This window comes from Mytilus edulis, chromosome 12 (assembly GCF_963676685.1).
Source record: "Mytilus edulis chromosome 12, xbMytEdul2.2, whole genome shotgun sequence".
Lineage (NCBI taxonomy): Eukaryota > Metazoa > Mollusca > Bivalvia > Mytilida > Mytilidae > Mytilus > Mytilus edulis.
Window position 1 is genome coordinate 7083860 of NC_092355.1, and position 10329 is coordinate 7094188.

Genomic DNA, 10329 nt, shown 5'->3' on the forward strand with positions numbered 1-10329 from the left:
GAAATAATGTACAGCCTTGAACAAGGAGGAATCCCTTACCGTATGATATGTATAAGGCAAAAAAGGCCCCCCAATATAAAATGTAAAACAAATTAAAACTAAAAATATAACGGATTTATTCCTAAAAAATCAATTCCGAAAAAACAAACATTACAGAAATAAACCAACGACAACCACTGAAATACAGGCTCCTGCTTTGGGACAGGCACATAAAACATGTAGCGGGTTTAAACATGTAACCTCTTAGCCCTGAACCACCTCCTTGCCTGGAAGAGTGGCATAACAGCACAATATAAAACAAAATTCCCATTTCTTTTGTATTTGTTTTACTCCAGGTGTAAAACCCAAAAGTTTATTGAGAAATATCTTAAGTCCAAATTTTAATACTCTTTAAACATTGGCTGTCGTTTGGAGTTTTTTTTGTCGTTTGGTGGTTTTCTTATTGACGTATACTCACATGTCACTTATTATATGAATATGAATAACATAGGACGACGTAGATCGATTGGATTACTTCTAACAAGATAAATATTAATATGCACGTTCATGTATGTTATGGGATTCCCCTGGTTGTGGTTTGTGACCCGGATTTGTTTCAGTAAAATCGATTTATGACTATTGAACTGTATACTACTGTTGCCTCTATTTATTTCATAAGATGCCGATGGTTGTCTTGTTGTCATTTATCGATATTAGTCTTTCTATTTTGTTTTAGTGGATTCTTTGGGAAAAGATGTACAATAACATACTTGGGTGTTCCTTCCCATACGTCTACTAAGTCATTACGATTCGTAATGTAAAAGACAATTAGTTTCTAAAATCAACTTTACATAAATACAAAACGATATAAACGATATAAAAAAGATCAATCTAATAACAATAATACTGGGTCGAATAGACCGTATACTATCAGATTATTACATGGCATTTTTCATATCGCATGTATTATCAGCCCTAGGTTCAATATCAGCCCAAGAGCCGCATGGCTCGAGGGCTGATATTGACCGAGGGCTGATAATACATGCGATATGAAAAATGACATGTTATGATCTTTTTATCATATGCTTCAACAGTAGAAAAAAATAACAGATTCATATATTGATCCTTCTACGTGGTTCCCGAAAAGAAGTTGAAAGAGTAAAAAGTTCACCGACGTCGGACCCAAAATTTGATAGTCAATATGAAATCTTTCTATCATATGCCTCAACAGAGAAAAAAAAAAATTTAATATGGACGAATCGACAAAAAAATAATTCAACAATATACATAATGAACATTGTTTGGAAAAGTCAACTTTTTTAAAAGTAACTTTCTAAATAAAGTTTCAGAAAAGCTAAAAAAATGCATTTATTTAATTTTTTTTAATTTTTTTTTTTAATACAATTTAAGTATTTTACACAATATACTTCCAGTATTGAAATGATTGTTTTGTACACTACTTTGTAATGTTTTTCACTGAAAACGTAGCATTGAGGTGTATTTTCCGGAATTTGCCGAGTATCACCGGAATGCCATGTGATAACGTTACGGAAAGGCATGTGATAACAATCGAAGCATGTGATAAACTTTTCATATCAGCCCGCTAAGCACCAATTCGAAAAATATGGAAAATACTTTAATTTAATGCTATTATCATACGGTAAAAATCATATGTTATTTAGTCTAAGTATATGATAAAAATTAATATCAATACATTAATACATCTGTTACCTATTTCGGGTTCAAAATATCTCTATGGAAAGTCTGCAACTGTTCAAAAAATTATTTGTTATTAGAACCCTAACGTAACAGTACGCAAACTGCACCCATTTAGAACAAGTTTTCTAAGAGCCTAAACAATTTATAAATTTATGGTTTAACAGTTTAAACATAGCTTGATATATCTAAATATGCACACATCTAGGACAAAATTTTAAAAAAAGGTGATGGTACAAAACAAATTTTCATTCAATCATCAAAAGATAATAAATATATATTTTTTAATCTCGAAAAGTATTAAATAATACACATAAAAACCTTGCCGACCTCCTTTGTCTTTGTATCATTTAAATATATTTTTGCCGTCTTGTGTGATTTTGTGTTTTTGTTTTATTGACACCTAGCACTTACAGTTTCGTTAGAACATCATACCTATACCCAGTAGCTGTGCTGCAAATAACTTTTGCTGCATCCACTGTTATTGTATTATCACAAATGCTACCCCAACTATTTCCGTCACCTATATAAACTCGTCCTTCTAAAATATGTTGTCCATCTTCCAATTTTACTTTCCATTCACCTGAAAAGTATCATAATGTTAGTATCAATTAAATATTTGTTTGGTATTCCTGCCATGTCACCATTTTGTCACTTTGTTATTTTTAATGATCTATTTTAAGTGGAATAAATGGATTACATGTAGATACATGTAAATTCATGGGTATACATGCATATAAAAAGTACACACATTTGTGATATTATTAGTCTAAAGGGGCTCGCAGGTCAGAGTCATTTTTTTTTAATATAGGATTTTGCATTTTTTTTTTCTATTAATAAATTTAATCCTATACTTAATTGAAGAATTAAAAAAATAGGGGGTCACCGTTCATTTAAGCTCACAATCTGTATTTGAAAGAAGCATGCAGGTATTTTTTTTTTGTTGTTGAACTAATAGTAGAAAAAAGATAAAATGGAAATAAAAAAGAACGAAATTACAGAAATCGCTTAAATTTTACAATAGTTTAGTTTAAGTACAGCTCATCTGAAAAAAAAAAGTTTAGGTCACCGATGAGTTAAAACAGTTATTTCAATTTTTATGTAACTCGAATAATTCAAGCCCTTACCGTCTCCGATTCTCTCCACCTTTCGAGGTAGTGATCGATAGGGAGCGTAATGTAACGACTGGATTATTCGGGTTAATTTTTATGCCACAAAATGGATTTTTTTCACCAAAGGGAGATAATTTAGAGCTTTTTCAATGATATATACATTTTAAAACTCATCTGGGACCAAAACGAATTGATTTTTTTGGTTGATTTTTGAACCATATCACAAAGTAATAACGAATAGTGTAATAGATAAAATTTGTAATGAAAAAAAAATATGTTTCAATTTATGCTACTTTTTTTGTACCCTCGAGCCTCCTAAAAAGAGTAAACAGACATGAACCAAAATTTAACTTAACACGTACAATTAGGCGACAGAAAGGATTCTAAGAAAAGAACAAAAAAAGCTAAATATAAAATATCACTGATTCAGAAAGTCATAGACCGAATTCGAAAATGAAAAGTCACCAAATATTTTTAAATCATTTATGCATCACAAATCTGCCGTCTTCTTTCCCTCGAGTGTGATATCATTGAATGACAGTATGTTATCTTACTGCACGGACAAAAGACGAGCGCAACTACAAAAGCAGGATCTATTTACCCTTCCAAGGAACATGTAACCACCAGCAGTGTTGCTCAGTCTTAAGTTTATATGGGGTGTTTTGTAGACTTTTTTGTCAGTTTGTCGTCTATATTCTTTTGACATGGCGTTATCATATTTTCATCGATGTATGACATTTTTATGACCTATTGCATTGATATCTTTTTTATCTTGAAATTTTGGTATAAATAGGAATGACAATAAACTTGGAGAAAACAAACCCACACATTTAGGGACACTGTTATTGGCTGTTTTTCATTTTAAAGTTAAAATGAAGCCTTCATCAAGAAGCACACATTTATTCCTAACTCCATTTGCAAAACGGGTGCTCTGTGAATTTAGCAAACATTACTTGTATATAACGCGAAATAAAGCGCAAATATGCAAGATGATCACAGAAAATTAGTGACTTGAACAGTCAAGGACATTTTAAAAACACTGTCATAATCGTTTTAGATAATTTCACAGTGAAGTAAAACAGAATAAAAACATATAAAAAACGATAGTGCTCACATATGTATTTAACGATAAAGTTTACAGAAAATTAAATGTTTGAATAAAGCTTATGATTGTCCCGATGAAAGACATTTATTAATACTAACTTTACAATTTTTAAGTCAAAATCAATATTCACCTGTACAATCAATACCAACTACTTTTTCTGTACAAGTTGATTTATCGAGTTGTGCTTTGCAATAACCAATATCAGTTTCATGTCCATTGCATTGCAAATCTCCAATAAGAACAGCTGATCCGTTTCTCGGTGTGAAAAATGTTTTTCCTGAAGCACTAAAAACAATAAATGAGCTAAGATAAAATTTTAGAGCACATCACAACCCGAATATTCATGTGCACACCCACACCCACAAAAGAGACAGAGAAATAACAGATATGCCTTTGAATCATGTTTTCCTTATACATAACCATTATAAAATTTTGCGTTGAATCTTATGACTCATCGAGCATATCATTAGTCCGAGATTACTCTGACGTCCAACGGCTGTTTTTGCCAGACAAGCTGGGGCGTTGAGACGTCAGAGTTTGTCCCATATCAAAAAGTGGATATTTGCCCACCCAAAATAGATGCGCTGCTTTGTCGCTTCTGGTGCCGATTGAGGGCCTTGGAATTATATAAATCGGGCATCAATCTGTTCATTTTTCATTTATCTCTTCATTTATGTAAGTTTCACCTACCTGCCAACCATCGATTTCTGCATTTTGAATTTCACTTTCAAATGGACGTGAAGTATCTAAAATCTCACTATAAATGGTAACCTTTCTGGGTCTCATTTTTAACCGGTGAGTTTTTTTAATGTTGCGTTTTTAAGACATTTCTAATTTTGCATATTCATGTCGACAGGCTAAGAAGTATTTGAACAAACTAAGGAATAATTCATCTCTGAGTAGCCCACAAAACATTTTGATATAATGATGAGTTCTAAGTGCACTTTTGTGTGAGGGATTCGACTTTGTTGTCATTCGTCATTTTTAAAGTCGAGGCTATTATCAAGGAAACAAGCAACGGACATTATTAACTAGTTATATGATTACTTACGTATACTTAAGCATCTTGCAGATAACGTCTGTATTGTGGTCTTGCCAATGTCGATAACAGAATGAACCCCAATTGTTATTGTATTTTACTTCTACTCTCCCCTTTCCTGGTTGATCTCCATTCACAAGTCTTATGTTTTCGATACCTTAAAAACACATATTAATGACTAGGTCATTACAAATACTTTGAATTGTCAAACAGTTTAAAATTTTCATAAACATTTTGTTTGAGAAGAACATTATAATCCAGCTAAAATGCAAAACAATTTTTCAATGTACGATTCTACGATGGTTATCTTTTTTTTTATCGTCCGACATTGTTAATCTGAAGTTATATTTCATGTTAGTGCGAAAGATGCCAAATGGAGCATGCAAATCACAATTGGAAAACTACGACAATCGCATTGCATGAAGAATAAAACGACGAAGAGACCAAACAACAGTAAACAAATAACGACATAGAACAAATTAAGAATTATCAACACGATTCCCACAAAAAGTGATATTATTTTTAATCTGCGTTATACTTATATGCATATTCTATTTAATAGTATTCTCGCTGTTGTGGTTGTATGAAATTGCTTGATAACGGGTTCAATATAGTTTTGCTGCTTAAAATATTCCGAAATGTTTTGAATGAATGACATTGTCGGCATTGAGGCATAAAACTTGTATTCTTCGTATTTTTCGTACAAAATCCGCAATCAGTTCATTAGACTGATACTGATCTGTAGGTCTGAACTTTTATGTTTTAGACTTTTCACATTCAGTGCAAAATGCCGAAATAAATTCATTTTCTGATCCTGTCATTGATCTTCAAATATTAGACGACGCTTTACCACAAAAAAAAAAATTACAAAATGTAAATGTCCGTTTAATATATATGTTAGACCTGTTTCATATATATCTTGTACAAAAGCATTGCTGACATTTGTATGACGTAATAGTGACATCATAAGTGACCAAGATAATATCATTAAATGACACTTTTAATTATCAATAAAATAAGAATACTATATTTTTGCAATTAAAGGGGACAAATAATACAGTTTTATTATATGGCTGCTTTTGTATTGGTCCTGATATTAATTGAAGAATTGCTATTGATCTCTGAGATAGAACAGTCGAGGTTGAATCCAGCTGATCGATAATTTATACCAGAAACTATGAAGCTATAAAGAAACAGCCAAACCATAACACTGTGATTAAATGCAACAAATTTGTCGATTAACATAAGAAACTTCTGTAAAGCAGGTACATAAATAATATTTGAAGTTATCTTTTCCTGATCAAGATACATTTTTTTTGTCAATATCGATTCTGATGTATTGTCCAAGTACCTAACCTATGCTTTGCAGCTAATTATATCCGTTAAATATAAAGTAGCTTGGAAGAATACTTCAACCATACTTATTCTTTGAAATCGTCAGCCTTCTGGTAATTGATCGATGAAAATAAAGTTGTGATATAAATTGAAAGTTATAACATAAGGCTGTGGAATACTTCCGCAACATAAAAAAGGCGATTGTAATTTATCAATTTCCGATTTCGTAAATCGATAAGGAATAGACAATTCATGAAAAAAAACCTAGAAAATCAGACAGGAGCTAAATTGGGAACGTCTACAGGGAAAAAAAGTAACATATTTCAATCTTTTTAATGTTGATTTAATTTACCAAATATGATACAAAATGATTTAAAAGTTTGTTTGGATTTAAATGTTTTTTTCTTTATTTGACGGGTCCGAAAAGCTGTAAAGATGGGCGACGTAATCAGTATGACATTTCATAATTTGTACGTCTTAGTTTTTGTATTCACATTCAGATATATAGACGATGTTAAGTCGCTATACCAAACTACAATCAAGACAAACATGACGATTTCAACTTTCAGAATTTTCAACTTTCCCCTTCCATATACCCTCTACTCAATCGTATGGAGTTCAATTATTTTAGTCGACATGTTGCGGTCGTACATGTTTACATATACGCACTTTATTCACAAACTTTACCTCTTACGAAAAACACCTCAACAAAGACATACTTAGGAAGAAGATTGAATTCAAATGCAAGCATATAATATGACGTGTATCATTTCGACGAAATTCTCGTCCTGCTTCTTTTGAAGATTCGTAGTAAATTAAAATGATTTGTATCTTATCATAAAAATTTTTACAACGGAAAAGTATCGTCGCCTAAATTTAGGATTATTTTTGTTATATCGCTCCAATATGGTTCCTATTATATTTCCCCTTTCAAAAATATTTAATTTTAGATGCTTTAGTTGGTACCTAACACTACATGGAGATAACTCTGTTAAATCAGCTAAACGTTTTAATTACGTTGCGTTGTTAAGGGAATATTAAGCTTCTAAATGATCAAAATAAGTGTTTGTCAAACTGCTATATAACCAGTGTATTTTTTCTGATAAAACGGTTGGTTCAAATTTTTTGAAATTTTTATATTTTTGTAAAAGGGTCAAAGTAAATACTTTGTCAAAATTTTAAGAAAATTAAACGACCCAAATTAATTTTAGCTAAAGTGTTGGGTACCACCTTAATTGAACAATGTGTGAGAAAATTTTATATCCAGGTAATGTGTTAATCATATTGTATGTCATTATACGATACAAGTTTCTTCAATGCAAGATAGTATGCCTTCAGATGCATACGTAAACTTTAACATTGATGTGGTTTCTTTATCAGGAACTTAAATCTGTATTTCCAGGAAAGATGATAGATGTTTTTCGCGGTATATAATCTACAGAATGCATAGTAGTCGTCTCATTTAAGATTTGATTTAATGTTTCGTACTCTTCATGCTGACTGATTGTGGAGAATTGCAGACGTGACGGAAACACTAAACTTTGTTTTGACAATTCCTTTAAAATGCAATAATCTCTGCAAATAAAACCAACTCTTTGATAAGCAAAAATGTATAGAAAATTGGAATCCCAGTCGTTCCAATATATATCGATTTTTCACAGAAATAAGCCGTCCTTAATCTAGGTTGAAATATTCACGTTAAAACAATTCAGAAAAGTCTTAAACATCAAATAATACATTTCTTTGTTTGTACTGATGATGATATCACATATAAACATATAATATTTAAATCATAATCAGTAGGTTTTTTTTTTTGGATTTCTTTCTGTTATAAAATATTAGTCTGGATTTTGTCTAATAACAGAAGTCATAATTGCAAATTTATGCTAGTGGCATTCCGATATTCATTCAATCATGTTCATTATGTACTGTTAATTGCAATGAAAAAACTCAACAAAAAGGATACCATTTATAGAATCTAGAATAAGACATGTGTGATTAACAGATTAACAATTGTCCTTTTTCATGTCGCCTGTATTATTGATCCTACACCCATTTCAAAGTTCTTATAGCACCGCGGACTGATATTGAAGTCATCAGGTAATAATCGGACTAGCATGGAAAAAATGCCATGCATTTATGTGAATTTAATTAGACATATCTACCAATTGGACTTGGAATGCATTGCACGCCAGCGTCTTTGTTATGGGAACAGTGCTGAACATTCCACATTTTCTCCATGGGACAAAATGCAATTTTTGTTTCTACCCCAGAACACTTTGGCTTTACATCTTGAGAGGTACCGTTGCCACTTCCGAACCAGGAATGTCCATATGCTTTTGAAGATGAACTCCTAAAAGGTGTTTAAATGAGCAAGTGTTTGAGTATAATCTTCAATTTCATAAAGAGTATTTATACAAAATTCCTAGTTCTCGTCATGCAAGATGTGGTTATCAATACTCAGTGCAAATTTTACATAGTTTTGAATATTTCACAGCACTGTAAGTATCATGATGAATAAAGTATCATTATAATTTAATGAATATGAATGATACCAAAAAATGATACCAAAAATGTCGCTGATTTATTAAATCTTTGATCAATACCAAATATAAATCAGCTGTTCATCTATACTGCATTTCTTAGCATATCTTTTACGATTAAAGATTCATTTCATTTTCCAGTAAAAATCTGTTTTACATATGTATCCGAGTTGCATGGATAATATTTATACAATATATATACTTATATATAGGCCTCATTTATTAACCAAATCTGACATAAAATGGCATTTAAAATTATAGGTGTTATGAATAGGATAGACAGCTACCACTAGAAATAAAACTGAAATCATATTGAAAGTTCAAAAAATAAAAATGTATGCATAAGACACGCCCATCCCTTCGACAATTGGAGATAATTCAGGTTCCATACATATCTAAACAGTTCTTACAACGCAAGTAGCATCCATTGGATAGCTCAAAGAATTCAAAATCTAACGATTAATCGCATCCTTAACGATGTACTCAGGAAATGAAACATTTCACCTACCAATACCCAAGTTCCCTGCAAATGACTCTAGCTTCTTCCTGACCAAATTCATCCTCACATAGATTGTTCCAAATGCTGTTCACATTGACCGAAACAGTTCCTTCAGTTGCTGACCTTGACAGCCTCACTTTTTCGTCGACTGTAATTTAAGTTTTGTAGGTAAAATAGAGTATGTGTGTGTATTAAGAGGGGAAATTCATTAACAACAAGGAATATCAAACCATATTAAACCATGTTTTCATAAACTTCTAGAATTTGCTTTTAATGCATATTACCTTTAAACTTCAGTCAAATATTCATCATCATTGTCAGGTTGAATATCTTGATCTGTAGAAAAGTGTCTGCCTTATATAATTCAAAACTAGAGTGCATAATATTATTTCTTTCACGCATTGAATTTGATTACGTGACAACGCTGATTTGTTTTTACAAATTGTTAGAAAGTAATCAGCTGATCGATTTGTTGAATTTGATTGTGAGTGATCTTGTTTTCACAGCTGTGTTAAGAAAAGTTGATTCCACAAAACCTGGGTGGAACACACTTTTTCAGCACATCCCCATTGAAAATTGTTATCTTTTAACGAGCACAGAGCATAAAAAAAAACATATGTCCATGAATACTTTTTATAAAATATTTGTTTTGTACGAAGAGTGTTGCTAATATTTTTCAAGAACACATAGTTCCTTTGAAATGCATTAACATAAAGTGCTTTTCCTTTAACATATCCTTTTTTAATGTAAGTAGTAGATTACGATCTTTCAACAACAGCAAATTTGTCTGATAAGTACAAATCTATCATATGTGTGTAGCAATCACCACGATATCAAGCAAATGATGCATAATGTTTTATTATCTGAACTTATATATTTTAGAAAATATATTCATATTTGGAATAACAGTTTTAAGGATAAATGATAGCTTCCATAGTCCCCATTATTTTAAACAAACTATCATAATATATTTTAGTCATCAGTTATTGGAAACATTCTCT